Below are 17,521 nucleotides of genomic sequence, written 5' to 3'. Positions count from 1 at the left end.
GCGCAGCTGCTTTTCGCGTTTACCTATGGGGACGTCAATTCACTTGGACACGTCTTCCTCAGGGCTTTGTTGACTCGCCAGCTGTATTCTCTGCTGTTGTGCACAGAACTTTGACTGATATACACCTTCCAGAAACAACCTCCATTCCTCAATATGCAGATGACATCCTTGTCACAGGACTGACTGAGCAGGACTGCCACAAAGCATCAGTAATTGTCTGCAATGTACTGGCTCAGGCAGGATTTAAAGCTTCACACCAGAAACTACAGTGGGTGAAGAGAAGGTCTCATATCTGGGCCATGTGATCTCAGAAGGCCAACATAAGATATCGCAGGACCGAGTACATCTTGTGACTAGGTTTTCAATACCTCAGACTGTGAAACAGATGCAGAGCTTCTTGGGACTGGTGAACTACTGCCGAGCATGGATGCCTGACTGCGCACAGCATGATTAAATTTTGCGTAGTGCTATTGATCACAAAGCTCCCCATCACATCTTATTCTGTGGACTGTGGACTGACAATTTTGCTGCCCTCAAGAAGGCTATACAGTCTGCCCCAGCTCTAGGTCTTCAGAATTATGCTAAGCCTTTTTTACCTTTATGTGCATAAACGTGGTGGTACGGCTTTAGGGATCCAGCCCAGGAATACGGTGACAGATATCGCCCTGTTGCGTATCTTTTTAAATCTTCAGACCAGGGGTTTTAAACCGGTGGTCCATGGCACCCTGGTGGTCAGCGGTGGCATTACATGTGGTTCGTGATGGCCTACATAATTTCACGATTAATTTCAGGATCAGCTCATAGAGATGTCCACAGACTCTGTCAGTAGGCATATGTATGACACACAACCCCTTATGAAGTTCTGGATCAGTTGCCAGACAGAATTTCCAGAGCTTACAGTAAAAGCATTGAGGTGTCTTTTACCCTTTCCAACTACATACCTTTGTGAGAGCGTTTTTTCCACACTGGCATATCTGAAGAACAAGTACAGGGCAAGGCTAGACCAGAAAATTATATTAGGCTGTCACTATGTACCACTATATTACCATGAATAGACTGAGTGTGTGGAAGTCACCACGCCCAGAAATCCACTAACAGGTAAAGAAATTATTTTGCGAAACATGGAAGCAAAGAGACTTTAAAACAGCTGATGGAATGCCCATAGCACATTTTAATTCCATAGGCGACCTTTTAAAAGCTGTTCAACTCCCTGCCAAAGTGGCCATAGTTACACATATGCCACCTGTAGGAAATTTTAGGTACCTGTTGGTTATAGTTGACAGATTCAGTAAGTGAATTTGCAAGCGTGACAGAGAATGCTAAAACGGTTGTCAAAATATTAATAAAAGAGATCATCTCTAGGTTTGGTATTCCTAGTGTGATTGAAAGTGATAACGGCACACCTTTTGCTTTGAAGGTAACACAACTTTTGGCAAAAACCTTAGCAATCGACTGGCATTTTAATATTCCCTATCACCCACAGTCAGCTGGAGTGGTAGAGAGAACAAACAGAACCAATAAGGAGCGTATTACTAAAGCCTGCATTGAAACAGGCTGTTGTTCTCCCGGCAGTACTCACAGAAATGAAAATTACCCCATCTTCAACAAAACTAACCTTTGAAAGTTTTATGTTCAAGCCTTTCCCAACCCCATGGGTCAGGGGACACACTGGCATTTCTTCTTTAGGTAACCTGGAAGTGATGGTGGACGACTACGTTTCTGCCCTGGTTAAGAAATTGAATTCTATCAGTGCTGATGTCTCCCTAACTCTTTCTCTGCCCACAGATAAGCCAACACACCCTTTTGTGCCTGATCAGCAGGTCCTGATACGAAGTCTGAAGCCTACCAAGGTCGGTGAGCCGAAGTATCTGGGTCCAGTGACTGTTCTAGCTGTAACCAGAACTGGAGCTCTGACTGATTATCAGCCACAGTGGATACACGCAAGCAGGATCTAAACAGCACCCACTTAATCTGTGCACTAATTAGTCTGTTGGCCTAAGAAGCCTACCTAAGTGAGTATTTCAGGGATGAAACAGTTGAGAGCCCACAGAAAGATCCTTTCTTTATAGTAGAAAGGGGCCACCTCCGGGTGAAGATCTGACTCACTTGACTGTTTTGTTTAGCGTACCCTGATACCTGCTCTAGGTCTAAATTCTATAACAATATGTGCATAGTTGTAACTAGACTCCAAATCTTTTTTATTCTCTTTGAATACATGATTCAGTGAGAAGAAACTACCTTATAATACTGCTAATAGACATATTGAACAAGCACTGAGAAACAATTGTCTCATGATGTCTTGGAGAACGTGAAACAACTGCTCAACAAAGTTTTTTTTGAGAAGATTAAGAGTTTGTTTATGAGTGTTGAACACTATTTTGTTTTAGGAATGATTTTTTATTGATTGTTGGAATTGTACTTTGTATGTTGCCATGTTTGATGACGATGGTAAGACAGGCCATAAAGGCCTCGATTGGAGTGGTGATGATGAAGGATTATATGCATGTAGGGAAAGAATGAAATGGAATCTGTATGTTTTTGTTTGTCTTTATCTTTTCATTTGCAGTTTATGTCACTGATTCTGTTCCCAGGATGAACATCCTATGTTTTGGTGTGTGATGCTAAATCATAAATGATTTAAAGTGGCCATTGTTAGTGTTAAGACGGTTTTCACACTGTTTCACACACATTCCTTTGTCTGTTCAGTGTCTATAGAATATTTACGATGTTAGTCTGTAAAGTAATCAGGGAGTCTTATCTGGGCTCACACATCTCCGGCTAGTATATCCTCTTGTCTAAACAGGAAACAACTTTAGGTCAGCTTTCTCTCCTCTGTGTGTATATATATGTTGTGCTGCCTGCAAAAAACTGAAGAACATTTGCTGTGTGCAGTGTGATTCTTCCCTGATCAGAAAGGCACTACGGGCATCGCAGGTCTTATGGAAAACCTCTCCAAGAATTAAGTTTCCTTTGGGCATAATAAATATCCAACAATGTTTAATCCATAATCATCTCTGTACACTAGTGAGAGTCTGAGAACAGAAGTAAAGTGATATGAAACATATTCTTTTAAAACAAGAAGTTTCAAAAGATCTTTTTGAACCTTTTTGATCTTGTAGAAAGCACAAGATGAATCATGTTTCCTAAAGAGATAATGTGAGTTCTAATGGACTTCCTCCTCGTCCCAGCAAAACAACTTTCACCTCAAGTAAAACAGATTATGTTTGTTTCTAACGTTTCTTCTATGCTGAAACACTTCTGTACATCCTTCACTTCACACAGTAAAGACTTAACAATAAATCACTACAGGATTTTAACCTGCGTGGGAAATCTTATTAGATTTCAAGTCCAACACCTTAACCACTCGGCCATCACAGCGGTGATAAAGTTTTCTGCAATGTCTTGACTTGTCTACAATTTCACCTAAAAAGAAGCATTTAGAATTGAAAGTGTCTCTGACAGACTTTGGCACTTTTCACCATTAAACACAAGACAGAAAAAATGTGCGCATCATGGCTGATTTCAGTGCTGATTTGAGACTTGGCGTATCAGTAAAACAAATGTTTTTGATGGATGTGCAGAATCGGAAAATCCTTTCGTAACCATGGCTGAGTGGATCAGCAGCACTTTTTAAGTAATTAAACCATGAACGAAATACATCTGCTACTGTTGCATGTTCACCACATGGCCTAGACATAGATAGATAGATAGATAGATAGATAGATAGATAGATAGATAGATAGATAGATAGATAGATAGATAGATAGATAGATAGATAGATAGATAGATGAATAGATAGATAGATAGATAGATAGATAGATAGATACAACTTTATTGTCATTGCATTGTACAGGTACACAGCAACGAAATGCAGTTTGGCATCTACCAGAAGTGCAAAATGTAGCAGTCGTGCAAAAGTGCAGATAAATATCTAGCATATTTACAGTGCAGATAACTATCTGGCATATTTACAGCAGTGGTATATATATGAAGTATATACAGTGAATAAGTATAAAGGCTATTTCAGTGCAGAGATGTGTGGACATTCAGGAGTACAGTGAATAAATATGGAGGCATACAGTAATTAAGAAAAATGTGCAGAATGAAAGGTTACAGGATTATGGCATTAAGGAGTAGCAAGCTGAATAAACAGTCTACTATATATAAAAAAAAATATATATATATATATATATATATATATATATAAATATACACATACATTATATACACAGATGAATGTGAAATGTTGGGCAGAATATACAGTAATGATAAATATACATACAGATGTAAAAGTGCAGATGTACTGAGGAGTGAAAAAGATATAATATGTAGTATGTACATGTATTGTACAGAGGTTATATACAGTCTTTTGTTTGTGTTTGTTTTGTAGTGATTAGCGGTGTAGTGTTGAGTTCAGTAATGTGATGGTGGATGGAAAAGCTGTCCCTGAACCTGCTGGTTCTGGTGCGTAAAGTTCCTGTATCTCCTTCGTGATGGAAGGAGGTTAAACAGTTTATGACTGGGATGTGAAGAGTCCTTGATGATGTTGTGAGCTCTGCGCAGACATCTGCTGTGGTGAAGTTGTTCAATGGCAGGTAGTTGGGTGCCAGTGATGTGTTGGGCGGTTTTGACCACCCTTTGCAGTGCTTTACGTTCACACACAGTGGAGCCTCCGTACCATACACATGGTCACCAATGCAAGAAACATCTAAGCCTGGCTGTCAGGATGGCTGAGCTTTTAGGCGCTGCGTTCAGGTTGCAGTCTCCTCTGGAGGTGTGGGTTTGAATCGGAGACTTCTTGGTCAATTTTTCTAAACTGAGCCCATGTGGAGGAGACTTGAGTTGTTATTGATACTGAAAAAACATGAGAGAAATCTATTTAACATGTTGACTCTGTTCGAAGTTTTCTGTTGCTTTTTTGATACTAAAAGATTTTGGCAAAATGTCACTGTATAATAAAGACTCATCCAAATGCTTGAGCATGTCTTTAGACTAAAAGAGTCCATTTGACATCACTGGCTTGAACACTTGTTTTGTTATCATAATAGCTGAGCATGATCTCTCATTTGAACAGGATCTGGTTCCAGGAATGGCACAAAATTGTGCAACTGTGTGGCTAAATCTGTGTATAAATAAAGTGCAAAAGGGAAAAAAATGCAACATCCGTTCCGCTAGTATCCTGAGTTATTCAAGATATATATAGTTATTCAAGACATTTTAACTTGTATTTTAAAAGAAGTATATGTGGATATTTTAAGAAAGGAGAGTTGAATCAAAGAATGGGAATGGGCTTAATAAAATTGCTATACAAGAAAAAAGGGGAGAAAACAGATCTTAAAAACTACAGACTATGCTGAATACTGATTTTAGGATTTTATCCAAAATCTCAGTCAACAGACTGAAGGAAGTAATGCTGAGCATAATTAAAACTAACCAAGTGTACGGTGTAAAGGGTAGAGATATAGCAGACACAAAAAAATTTTATAAAAGATATGATAAGATACATGCATGCGCAGAATAAAGATGGTTTTATTATCAGTTTAGACTTTGAGAAAGCATTTGACATTGGCGATCAAAATTAGAAAACAATTAATAAACAATTGAACAATTTTGAAATAATGTCACTATCAAAGTATTAAATTTGTCATTACAACCATGACGAGAAAATGCAAAGCCTTTTCTGGGCCACTTGGACCTCTTGGCGCAGCGGTCACACGCCTGACTCCAGATCAAGGTTGTGTGTTTGAATCACATCGAGGTCATGGTTTCTGGACACTTGCTTTTTGTCCAATGTGGAGACTTTTAATTTGTCCAAAGTGTAGTCTGTCTCATCAAATTAATGTTAGTACATTATAACCCTCATTTAACATGTTACCAAGCTTTGTCAATTTGCTCTAGCTGAAAAAAAAAAAAACTCTGCAAATAGTGACTGAGATCTTTTCACAATTCAAGTTTCAGTGACACCTCAAATAATGTCACAATCAAAGTATGTTTAAACCAATGATATTTGCATGGGGGATCATGGGAATATCTTTTGGGTTCAAAGAAAGACGACTATTGTCAGAACCATTGGTTGGTCAAAATTAACACCATAAAGAATGCTTACCACAGTGACACTAAACCATAATTTGCTAATGTATGGGTAAGAATTGGAAAGCATGTGGAAACGTCAGCGCCTGTTCTCTGTGCAAGAAAAAAATATCATGGCATTTTGACATCAAGGGAAGATTCAGATAAGCTTTGGATTATCCCACCACAAAGAATGAGCCACTAGTTAGCTCTTAAATGCCCAAACAAGGACTTGAACCCTGGACCCTCAGATTGAAAGTCTGCCCAGATAAGGCTTTGCATTTTTCTCGTCACGGTTGTAATGACAAATTTTGTCTGACGGTCAGGTTGCACGCTCTGACATTTTCCGTATTTAAAGTCCCTGATTGTTGGTGTAAATAAGAGTCAGGAGTTACATTTCATATGTACAGGAAACAATCTGTTACACTATACAGTGAACTAATGAACTTCGTGTCAGTCATTTGGTCTGTGATGAAATGTAAAGTTAGTTTTCATAAAGCAAATGCTATGTATAAGACTATGGACAAAGATTGGCAAAGGAGCTTTTAAGGTGCTTTTTATGTGAGTTATACATAGTCACATTTTTCAACTAGCCTGCATCCTTGAATACTGCTGTTGGACATGAAAAAGGGGATAACCTTCATGGTGGGTGTCTTGCAAAAAAGGCACATTAAACTATTAGAGAAAGCTTCAAGAAACTCCTGAGATTCGCCCTCTGAGCCAGCACAGAGACAAGTAGTTTATTGAGGCAAGGTGTCGCAACTGTTCTAGGTTCAAAGCAGGAACGCGCGCAGGGCCTGGATATCTCAGTCGGTAGAGCATCAGACTTTTAATCTGAGGGTCCAGGGTTCAAGTCCCTGTTCGGGTGTTAAAAAGCCAATGGATTCTTGTTGGTTGGTTAATCCAAAGCTTGTCTGAATCTACTCTGGATGTCAAAACACCATAAGATGTCTTTTCTTGCACAGAGTACAGGCTCTGACATTTCCACATGCTTTCCAAGTCTTACCGATACATTAGCAAATTATGGTTTAGTCTCACTGTAGTAAGCATCCTTTATGGTGTTAACTTTGACCAACCAATGGCTCTGACAATAGTCGTCTTTGTTTGAACCCAAAGATATTTGCATGGGAGGATCATGGGAATATCTTTTGGGTTCAAACAAAGACGACTATTGTCAGAGCCACTGGATGTCAAAGCCTGTACTTGGTTCAAACATACTTTGACTGTGACATTATTTAAGGTGTCACTGAAACTTGAATTGTGAATACATCTCAGTCACTATTTGCACATTGTTTTCCTCACTGTAGACGTAAATGCAATATTAGAAGACGTTTTCACGCTCTGTCTAATACAGGCGATATTGTGTGAAGTATCCAAAAGAATCCACGCTAATTTTATATGCCCGAAAAAATTATAAATGAAAATGTATTTAAAAATAAATAAATAAATAAAAGTGAGATAAAAGAAAAGGAACTAAAGAAAACGGACATTTTAAAAGACTTTCAAATTTTTCAAAAGACTTCAATCTTGTTTTGGTTTATAATTTTTTTCTCCTAACTTACAAAATTTGTGATCCAATTGGAGAGACTGGATTACTTTTTTTTGTTTGAAGACTGCGATCCCCCTGGTGCCTAGTGTTGTGTGTATTGTCTGTGTGTTAAGTGTTGTGTGTCTGTTCTTTGTTCTGTGTAAAGAAGATGGGTCATGACATTTCTCGCTTATTTCCGGAAGAAAATCCCAAAGATTGGATGTATAGGAATTGTGCCGGTTATTGAACTAATCCTTATTTAGATCATTTGGCATTATGGAGTGAAATTGTGTCACATCTAGATACTTTTTCCTAGAGATTTAGATGCTGCTAGAGGTTTTTACTATGCTCCAGGTTTAGTTAACCGTTAGGCTCTTCATTGCAACAGGAAGTGGTGCATTCCAGCCTCAGCACAAAACTCAAGGTGGAGGTCCTAGGAAAAAGGGGAAGTTCATCTATTAGGGAATAGATAGAGTTCCAATTTCATGTCCTGTAACTCACCTTTTGCCTGTGCTGACACCGACTGATACAAATTTTTATCATAGCTTTACAATAATTCCAAACTTACCTTTAAACCTTTTAGGAAGAGATATGATGCACAAAATGGGATTGGAAATTCTGTTTTTTGAAACCAATGTCTCACTGTCTTTTCCTTCTGTCCTCATGCTCTCAACCGAACCACAGCCACATCCGGGAGATTTTTTCCAGGGTAGTACAGAGGTCCTGCCCAATGAACCAAATTTAGGTGAAGTTAACCCTAAATTATGGGCCTCTCACAAAGACGAGGCAGGTTTAATCCAGGTAAAACCGTATCATGCACTCATGAAAACACACTATCCGATTTTTGTTAAACAATATCCATTGTCGAAAGAGAGGAATGTTGGCATTGCTCCAGTTATTGACAATTTATTGTCACAAGGTGTTTTGATCGAGACACATTCTTATACACCTTATAACACAGCGATTAATCCTGTCTTGAAGGCGGATAAAAAATGCTGGAGGCTAACACAAGATTTACGTGAGATTAATAAATTAGTTATTCCGTTTGGCTCCTCTGGTGCGCAATGTAGCTACCATTGTTCTCTATACCAGCGACTCACAGATTTTCTACTGTGATTGATCTTTGTTCTGCTTTTTCAGTGTCCCTTTGGCCTCAGAGCGCAGCTGCTTTTCGGCGTTTACCTATGGGGACGTCAATTCACTTGGACACGTCTTCCTCAGGGCTTTGTTGACTCGCCAGCTGTATTCTCTGCTGTTGTGCACAGAACTTTGACTGATATACACCTTCCAGAAACAACCTCCATTCCTCAATATGCAGATGACATCCTTGTCACAGGACTGACTGAGCAGGACTGCCACAAAGCATCAGTAATTGTCTGCAATGTACTGGCTCAGGCAGGATTTAAAGCTTCACACCAGAAACTACAGTGGGTGAAGAGAAAGGTCTCATATCTGGGCCATGTGATCTCAGAAGGCCAACATAAGATATCGCAGGACCGAGTACATCTTGTGACTAGGTTTTCAATACCTCAGACTGTGAAACAGATGCAGAGCTTCTTGGGACTGGTGAACTACTGCGAGCATGGATGCCTGACTGCACAGCATGATTAAATTTTGCGTGAGTGCTATTGATCACAAAGCTCCCCATCACATCTTATTCTGTGACTGTGGACTGACAATTTTGCTGCCCTCAAGAAGGCTATACAGTCTGCCCCAGCTCTAGGTCTTCAGAATTATGCTAAGCCTTTTTACCTTTATGTGCATAAACGTGGTGGTACGGCTTTAGGGATCCAGCCCAGGAATACGGTGACAGATATCGCCCTGTTGCGTATCTTTTTAAATCTTCAGACCAGGGGTTTTAAACCGGTGGTCCGCGGCACCCTGGTGGTCCGCGGTGGCATTGCATGTGGTTCGTGATGGCCTACATAATTTCACGATTAATTTCAGGATCAGCTCATAGAGATGTCCACAGACTCTGTCAGTAGGCATATGTATGACACAACCCCTTATGAAGTTCTGGATCAGTTGCCAGACAGAATTTCCAGAGCTTACAGTAAAAGCATTGAGGTGTCTTTTACCCTTTCCAACTACATACCTTTGTGAGAGCGTTTTTTCCACACTGGCATATCTGAAGAACAAGTACAGGGCAAGGCTAGACCAGAAAATTATATTAGGCTGTCACTATGTACCACTATATTACCATGAATAGACTGAGTGTGTGAAGTCACCACGCAGAAATCCACTAACAGGTAAAGAAATTATTTTGCGAAACATGGAAGCAAAGAGACTTTAAAACAGCCGATGGAATGCCCATAGCACATTTTAATTCCATAGGCGACCTTTTAAAAGCTGTTCAACACCCAGCCAAAGTGGCCATAGTTACACATATGCCACCTGTAGGAAATTTGAGGTACCTGTTGGTTATAGTTGACAGATTCAGTAAGTGAATTTGCATGCGTGACAGAGAATGCTAAAACGGTTGTCAAAATATTAATAAAAGAGATCATCTCTAGGTTTGGTATTCCTAGTGTGATTGAAAGTGATAACGGCACACCTTTTGCTTTGAAGTTAACACAACTTTTGGCAAAAACCTTAGCAATCGACTGGCATTTTAATATTCCCTATCACCCACAGTCAGCTGGAGTGTTAGAGAGAACAAACAGAACCATCAAGGGCGTATTTCTATAGCCTGCATTGAAACAGGCTGTTGTTCTCCGCAGTACTCACAGAAATGAAAATTACCCCATCCTCAACAAAACTAACCTTTTGAAAGTTTTATGTTCAAGCCTTTCCCAACCCCATGGGTCAGGGACGCACTGGCATTGCTTCCTTAGGTAACCTGGAAGTGATGGTGGACTACGTTTCTGCCCTGGTTAAGAAATTGAATTCTATCAGTGCTGATGTCTCCCTAACTCTTTCTCTGCCCACAGATAAGCCAACACACCCTTTTGTGCCTGATCAGCTGGTACTGATACGAAGTCTGAAGCCTACCAAGGTCGGTGAGCCGAAGTATCTGGGTCCAGTGACTGTTCTAGCTGTAACCAGAACTGGAGCTCTGACTGATTATCAGCCACAGTGGATACACGCAAGCAGGATCTAAACAGCACCCACTTAATCTGTGCACTAATTAGTCTGTTGGCCTAAGAAGCCTACCTAAGTCAGTATTTAGAGATGAAACAGTTGAGAGCCCACAGAAAGATTCTTTCTTTATAGTAGAGAGGGGGCCACCTCCGGGTTGAAGATCTGACTCACTTGACTGTTTTGTTTAGCGTACCCTGATACCTGCTCTAGGTCTAAATTCTATAACTATATGTGCATAGTTGTAACTAGACTCCAAATCTTTTTTATTCTCTTTGAATACATTATTCAGTGAGAAGAAACTACCTTATAATACTGCTAATAGACATATTAAACAAGCACTGAGAAACAATTGTCTCATGATGTCTTGGAGAACGTGAAACAACTGCTCAACAAAGTTTTTTTTGAGAAGATTAAGGGTTTGTTTATGAGTGTTGAACACTATTTTGTTTTAGGATTGATTCTTTTATTGATTGTTGGAATTGTACTTTGTATGTTGCCATGTTTGATGACGATGGTAAGACGACCATAAAGGCCTCGATTGGAGTGGTGATGATGAAGGATTATATGCATGTAGGGAAAGAATGAAATGGAATCTGTATGTTTTGTTTGTCTTTATCTTTTCATTTGCAGTTTATGTCACCGATTCTGTTCCCAGGATGAACATCCTATGTTTTGGTGTGTGATGCTAAATCATAAATGATTTAAAGTGGCCATTGTTAGTGTTAAGACGGTTTTCACACTGTTTCACACACATTCCTTTGTCTGTTCAGTGTCTATAGAATATTTACGATGTTTAGTCTGTAAAGTAAACAGGAGTCTTATCTGGGCTCACACATCTCCGGCTAGTATATCCTCTTGTCTAAACAGAAAACAACTTTAGCTCAGCTTTCTCTCCTCTGTGTGTATATATACGTTCTGCTGCCTGCAATAAACTGAAGAACATTTGCTGTGTGCAGTGTGATTCTTCCCTGATCAGAAAGGCACTACGGGCATCGCAGGTCGTATGGAAAACCTCTCCAAGAATTAAGTTTCCTTTGGGCATAATAAATATCCAACAATGTTTAATCCACAATCATCTCTGTACACTAGTGAGAGTCTGAGAACAGAAGTAAAGTGATATGAAACATATTCTTTTAAAACAAGAAGTTTCAAAAGATCTTTTGAACCTTTTGATCTTGTAGAAAGCACAAGATGAATCATGTTTCCTAAAGAGATAATGTGAGTTCTAATGGACTTCCTCCTCGTCCCAGCAAAACAACTTTCACCTCAAGTAAAACAGATTATGTTTGTTTCTAACGTTTCTTCTATGCTGAAACACTTCTGTACATCCTTCACTTCACACAGTAAAGACTTAACAATAAATCACTACAGGATTTTAACCTGCGTGGAAATCTTATTAGATTTCAAGTCCAACACCTTAACCACTCGGCCATCACAGCGGTGATAAAGTTTTCTGCAATGTCTTGACTTGTCTACAATTTCACCTAAAAAGAAGCATTTAGAATTGAAAGTGTCTCTGACAGACTTTGCCACTTTTTCACCATTAAACACAAAACAGAAAAAAATGTTGAATGTGCGCATCATGGCTGATTTCAGTGCTGATTTGAGACTTGGCGTATCAGTAAAACAAATGTTTTTGATGGATGTGCAGAATCGGGAAATCCTTTCGTAACCATGGCTGAGTGGATCAGCAGCACTTTTTTAAGTCAACACCGTAGATAATTAAACCATGAACGAAATACATCTGCTACTGTTGCATGTTCACCATATGACCTAGACATGGTAGATAGATAGATAGATGATAGATAGATAGATGATAGATAGATAGATGATAGATAGATAGATGATAGATAGATAGATAGATAGATAGTGTACCTTTGTCAATTTTCTTGAAAAGAAAATGAGTTTGTTATCTAAAAGTGCAAAATGTGCAAAATGCAGATAAATATCTAGCATATTTACAGTGCAGATAACTATCTGGCATATTTACAGCAGTGGTATATATATGAAGTATATACAGTGAATAAGTATAAAGGCTATTTCAGTGCAGAGATGTGTGGACATTCAGGAGTACAGTGAATAAATATGGAGGCATACAGTAATTAAGAAAAATGTGCAGAATGAAAGGTTACAGGATCACAGGATTATGGCATTAAGGAGTAGCAAGCTGAATAAACAGTCTACTATATATAAAAAAAAAAAATATATATATAAATATATACACATACATTACATACACAGATGAATGTGAAATGTTGGGCAGAATATACAGTAATGATAAATATACATACAGATGTAAAAAGTGCAGATGTACTGAGGAGTGAAAAAGATATAATATGTAGTATGTACATGTATTGTACAGAGGTTATATACAGTCTTTTGTTTGTGTTTGTTTTGTAGTGATTAGCGGTGTAGTGTTGAGTTCAGTAATGTGATGGTGGATGGAAAAAAGCTGTCCCTGAACCTGCTGGTTCTGGTGCGTAAGTTCCTGTATCTCCTTCGTGATGGAAGGAGGTTAAACAGTTTATGACTGGGATGTGAAGAGTCCTTGATGATGTTGTGAGCTCTGCGCAGACATCTGCTGTGGTGAAGTTGTTCAATGGCAGGTAGTTGGGTGCCAGTGATGTGTTGGGCGGTTTTGACCACCCTTTGCAGTGCTTTACGTTCACACACAGTGGAGCCTCCGTACCATACACATGGTCACCAATGCAAGAAACATCTAAGCCTGGCTGTCAGGATGGCTGAGCTTTTAAGGCGCTTCAGGTTGCAGTCTCCTCTGGAGGTGTGGGTTTGAATCGGAGACTTCTTGGTCAATTTTCTAAACTGAGCCCATGTGGAGGAGACTTGAGTTGTTATTGATACTGAAAAACATGAGAGAAATCTATTTAACATGTTGACTCTGTTCAAGTTTTCTGTTGCTTTTTGATACTAAAAGATTTTGGCAAAATGTCACTGTATAATAAAGACTCATCAAATGCTTGAGCATGTCTTTAGACTAAAGAGTCCATTTGACATCACTGGCTTGAACACTTGTTTTGTTATCATAATAGCTGAGCATGATCTCTCATTTGAACAGGATCTGGTTCAGGAATGGCACAAAATTGTGCAACTGTGTGGCTAAATCTGTGTATAAATAAAGTGCAAAAGGAAAAAATGCAACATCCGTTCCGCTAGTATCCTGAGTTATTCAAGATATATATAGTTATTCAAGACATTTTAACTTGTATTTTAAAAGAAGTATATGTGGATATTTTTAAGAAAGGAGAGTTGAATCAAAGAATGGGAATGGGCTTAATAAAATTGCTATACAAAAAAAGGGGAAAACAGATCTTAAAACTACAGACTATGCTGAATACTGATTTTAGGATTTTATCCAAAATCTCAGTCAACAGACTGAAGGAAGTAATGCTGAGCATAATTAAAACTAACCAAGTGTACGGTGTAAAGGGTAGAGATATAGCAGACACAAAAAATTTTATAAAAGATATGATAAGATACATGCATGCGCAGAATAAAGATGGTTTTATTATCAGTTTAGACTTTGAGAAAGCATTTGACATTGGCGATCAAAATTAGAAAACAATTAATAAACAATTGAACAATTTTGAAATAATGTCATCTTCATTGCTCAACGGTTGAAGGAGTTTATGTCCTGTCTATACCATGCTACCAGAACACCTTTTCCACCAAATAACTAAGGCATTTAAAAAAAAAAAACATTTTTTTTGCAGAAAACACACTGATCAAAATTAGAGAACACTTTCAGATACCTCCCAGTTATTGGTGTTAATCTGGTACCTGGTGCTAATTTCCTTGATTTTCTGTCAACCCCTATTCAACTGGCAGCCTAACTTCCAGTTTCACTGACTCTGCAAGATGGTGGGCCGTTCTTATGTGACTGAAAGCCTCCGGCAGGTTGTCCAGATGAAGGGATGACCCTATCAGCCATAGCAAGACAAGTTGGTCGTTCCAAATCTGTGATTTCAAGAATATTGAATCTTTACAACATCACAAACTCATTCAAGTCCGCCAAGAAGGCTGGTCGTCCACGGAAGACAAATACAAGAGAGGACAGGATACTGCGGAGGATCTCAACAGGCAATCCCGGACTGTTAAGCATAAAACCAGAGTAGTAGCTTTGGTAGAAGAAGCAACTTTTTCGGGATTTCAACCTCTTTGGTGCTGTGAGAGAACAAGCAGCGAGCGAGATGCACGTTATCATTGATACAGTATTCTGATAGCTCTTGTTCACCCACACACAGTTTATTCAGTGTAAAACTTGGGCTCGTCCGGGATTTGAACCAGGGACCTCTCGCACCCTAAGCGAGAATCATACCCTAGACCAACGAGCCAAGCAAATGCAATTAAGATTGATTCGCAACTGAACGACTCTGCACACAAAGTTGAAGGGAAGGCGAGAACCCAACAGCTGGAGGTCCGTGGATCTTTTTGTTTCCTGTTATGCAAAGTAAAATCCTGGATCATAAAACCTGAATCATATCCCTAGACCAAAAAGCCTCCTTGTGGAAGAAGTGTCTACTGATATGTCACTGCATAGTTCATGTACTTTGCTGGCATATGTCTTCAATTTAAACACATAAATAAAACTTAATGTGTCCAGCCAAAGCTGCTTCTGTAACTGCAGGAAACAGAAAGGTTCATTAGTGATTTGAACTTGCAAATACATGTCTCCTGTTCTCCATGCTAACATTTTGGAACAGTTACTGTGAAAAGAGAGCATTTCCACATTTAAATCATATGGGTCAAACTCCTATCATGCAGATTACAAAAATGTTCTATGAAATGAGTCCAGGGATCTGAGCAGGCATAAATGGCTGGAAGCCCCGAAGGTCAGCAATTCCTATATTTTTTAATAGGGCTCAACATTTCAGTATTATCCCTAATGACCTCTCCTAACCATGCAGAATCTACAGATCCACTTTAAATGACCACTTCTACCCAAACAGTATCACAAAAAATTGTTGTTGACTCAAGCCTCTTAGACAGATGAAGTAGTGCATGGACCCCAACTGGTGAAACAGGGTAGCTTTAACTGAGAGAAGCCACAAATATCATCTAGTCATTTGTGAAATATGCATCTGAAGAGTGAGACTACTTGTCCAGTGCACATAGGGATGAGTTTATGTTGTATACCAAACTGGTCAATTGTTTTCGTTTAACAGACCGTTGCTAATAATAATTGACCGCTGTCTGTCTGTCTGTCAATACTATGAATGGTAACAAATAAATAACAATCATTTATAATAATAAATAAAACACTTTTGTAATTGATTTATTCTTTGAATTGCAATGTATTGATTTTAGTGAGGTTAGTACACTCATAACCATAAATGCAATTCTAATAATTGACAATCTTTTCTTTCGGTGTTTCAGTTTTCGGTTTTGGCCTTGGTTTCCTCATTTTTGGTTTTTGGTTCCGGCCAAGAATTTTAATTTCGGTGCATCCTAAAATATTATCATTGGTGTGGCCCTTTGACACAATTCAGGTTTCTCATGTGGCCTTGTAAAATGTATGGCCCACCCTGGTCTAGGGTATGGTTCTTTGGGTGCGAAGGTCCCGAGTTCAACTCTGGGACGAGTCTTAGTTTTACACTGAATAAACTTTGTGTGGGTAAACAAAAGCTGTAATAATGCTGTATGGCTGATAACTTGGTTCTCGCTTGCTGCACGTTTCCTCACACCACCAAAGAGATTGAAATCCTTCAAGGGCGATTTCTTCTCCTGAAGCTACTGAGCCCAAAATTGCCTGAACATCTTGAAATTACTCTGGTTTTATGCTAAACAGTCTGTAAATGATTACAAAGAAACAAAAGAATCTTGGACCTCTGGCTGTTTGGATCTCGCCTTCTCTTCACCTACATGTGCAGGGTGTAGTGTCAATCCAGTGGTAAATCAATGCCAAGTGTTGGACTGAATAGTTTAGCTCTTTTCCAATCTTACATTTTAGGTAGCACCATGTAACGGTTTTAAAATGTTAGCATGGAGAGAGAAGACATGTGTTTCAATGTACAGTAACATTTTATTACAAAAGTTAAAATGAAGTTCAAATCTCTAATGAGCCTTTCTGTTTCTTGCAGTTACAGAGGGCCGCTTTGACTGGACACCTTAAAGTTTTTGGTTACTTTACAGCAAGGCTTGTTGGTCTAGGGGTATGATTCTCGCTTCGGGTGCGAGAGGTCCCGGTTCAACTCCGGACAAGCCCAGATTTTACAGGAAACAACCTTAGGGTGGGTGAAAAGTGCTGTCAGAACACTGTATCGGTGATAACTTGTTTCTAGCTTGCTGCATGTTCCCAGAGTGCAGTGTTGGCTAGACACCATTAAGACCTTTGCCATGCAACCTGTGCTCCTGGCTCATTGGTCTAGTGGTATGATTGTCGCTTTGGGTGCGAGAGGCCCCTGGTTTCAAATTCCGGGAGAACCCAAATTTTGCCCACAATAACCTTTGTTGGGGTGAACAAGAGCTATCAGACAACTGTATCGCAACAACTATATGATAATTTGGTTCTCACTTGGTGCTTGTTACCTCATAGCACCAAAGATGTTGAAATCCAATGAGAGCGATTTCTTGTCTTTAATATACTGAGGCCATAATAAACAACTTTTAAATTACTTTGATTTTATGCTGAACATTCTTTAAATAGATTACAAAGAAACAAAAAGAACCTTGGACATCTGGCTGTTTGGATTTCACTTTCCCGTCACCAACATGTGCAGGGTGTCAGAAGTCAGAAGTAATTATCTATGGGTTTGACTTGGAAAAGTGCTGCTGCAGTGTTAAAGAGCTGTGTTCTGACAAAACAATCAGCAGGGAAATTGTAAG

General features: G+C 39.1%; 1 non-coding gene across 1 annotated transcript; it reads left to right on the top strand.

Annotated features, from left to right (window-relative positions):
* The first annotated feature begins 6,864 nt into the window (after nt 1–6,864).
* Nucleotides 6,865–6,937, top strand: trnak-uuu. The gene has a single exon. It is a non-coding gene; the product is annotated as a tRNA-Lys (tRNA).
* Nucleotides 6,938–17,521: the final 10,584 nt, after the last annotated feature.

Source organism: Silurus meridionalis, chromosome 3 (genome assembly GCF_014805685.1).
Source record: "Silurus meridionalis isolate SWU-2019-XX chromosome 3, ASM1480568v1, whole genome shotgun sequence".
NCBI classification, from domain to species: Eukaryota; Metazoa; Chordata; class Actinopteri; order Siluriformes; family Siluridae; genus Silurus; species Silurus meridionalis.
Note: the sequence above shows the minus strand (reverse complement) of the source record. Positions and strands in the feature narration are given on the sequence as shown.